Source organism: Apis dorsata, unplaced genomic scaffold (assembly GCF_000469605.1).
Source record: "Apis dorsata unplaced genomic scaffold, Apis dorsata 1.3 scaffold_365, whole genome shotgun sequence".
NCBI lineage: Eukaryota > Metazoa > Arthropoda > Insecta > Hymenoptera > Apidae > Apis > Apis dorsata.
The window spans coordinates 299,263-301,207 of record NW_006263630.1 but is presented as its reverse complement, the minus strand read 5'-3'; the positions used below and the strand labels follow the sequence as shown (position 1 = coordinate 301,207).

The 1,945-nt window shown below is 24.8% G+C and overlaps 1 long non-coding RNA gene across 1 annotated transcript in view; it reads left to right on the top strand.

Annotated features, from left to right (window-relative positions):
* Positions 1–705, top strand: part of LOC116185990 — a 1,369-nt gene extending 664 nt beyond the window's left edge. The window contains exon 2 of the long non-coding RNA XR_004150902.1: positions 515–705. This is a non-coding gene — a long non-coding RNA (uncharacterized LOC116185990). The remainder of the gene's footprint in view (positions 1–514) is intronic.
* Positions 706–1,945: the final 1,240 nt, after the last annotated feature.

Genomic DNA, 1,945 nt, shown 5'->3' with positions numbered 1-1,945 from the left:
CTATCGTTTATATTTTGCTCGAGGCTAGAAACATTTCTTATGATATTTCATTTCCAAGAAATTGGATTTGTGTTCAAACATGTTTCGACTTGTCGAGCGTATCCCCTCTCCATCTTGTTATTCGATGCGCGAAATCGAAGCGCAAAGTGACATTGTTCGTTGATTTTTCGTGACGATTAGACATTTGAAATTTTCTCGAGACGTGTGTTCTATTTTGTTCTATTTCTATTGCATACTATTTTAATATATTTTTTTTATAAGTACTTTTGTTATTATTTGTGTGTTAATTAATACATCTTTATTCAATGTTTTATTCAACGTTATTAGAATTGATAATTTCTTGACAACTAAATAATTTTGAGTTGCTCGTTTATCATATAATTCGAGTGTCGAATTACAAGATGATATATATTGTGAGTTTTTATTTGATTTGATTATTGTAATATTTTAATATAATCATCAAATTTCATACATATTAATCATTTATTTAGAAGTTTCGATTTTTTCTGCGCAGGTTTAATTGGTAGCGTTATGGTAATACTCACGAAGGCGGGAAAATTTCCAATATGGACGCCATGTCTTTCTTGGCAGTAAAATTTCTTTCGTGGTAAAATTTTATATTTCGTATGTATAAATTTTTATTTTGTTTTATTGGATTATTAGTGATTATTGTTAAGCAATTTGTAATAAAATTACGTTTTAGTTAGAAAAAAAGTGAAAAAATTAAAAATATATGAGAAATTTTAATATTTTAATTTATCATTGGAAATTAAATTTTAAAATCTGATAACGAATATAACGAATTTTATTAAATTTCAAATAAAATCAAATAATTAGTAACATTTTTATATATAATTCATAATCAATTAAAATAAAAAGGCGGTATTTTCAGAACAAATGCTCGATAAGAAGAAGAAAAATATCAAAAAGATATTTCTTCCTCTTTTATCATTCCTCACCCTTCTACTAATTCAATGTTAATTTCAGAAAATATTTGTGACCGCGCGCAATGCGGTTAATAGAATCAGTGTTTGCTTCGTCATAGTATTTTGAATATTTTTTAGAGCACAATAGCTCTAATTAAATTTAATTAGAATAATCAAACGCGAAGATAGAATCAGTGTTTGTTCGCCGATTATTTATTACGGACGCGTTATTAGTTTCTTATTTTTATTTTTTTTTTTTTATAAATATTCGTTTTCGGTACAGAGTAGAATCAGTGCTTCTTTCAAGAGAATATGGCGATCATCCATCACGCGAAGAGGTAAGAGAAATCATTAAATTCTTATTTTTTATTTTAATCTTTTATATTAGAATTTCATATATTTATTATTATTAAAATTTATTAGAAACTTAATTTTTTGTATTAAACTATTTGTTTTATTAAAGTTTAAAGTTAAATATAGTTATATTTTTTTACTATTCCAAGATTTTAATGTTATAATTAATAAATATAATGAATATTATATTTTTAAGGAAAAAATTATATAGAATATTTTATATTTTATTGCAGATGCTGATAAAAGTTTTTCTTGGACTTTACTCTTAAAAAATATTTGTGACCACGCGCAATGTGGTTAAGTAGAATCAGTGTTTGCTTCGTAACAGTATTTTGAATATTTTTTAGAGCACAATAGGTTTAATTAAATTTAATTATAATAATTATACGCGAAATTAGAATCAGTACTTGTTCGCCGATTACAGAATTATGTACGAACGCTTTAATAGTTTCTTTTTTTTTTTTTTTTTTATTTTGAATATTCGTTTTCGGTACAGGGTAGAATCAGTGCTTCTTTCAAGAAAATAAGGCGATCATCCATCACGCGAAGAGGTAATTATCTCTTTTTCTATCTAAATTTTTTATTCTTTCAAACAGAAATTAGAATTTCAATACATATCATATTGCAAATTTAATAGTTTTATATTTCAATTTCTTTGAATAAGA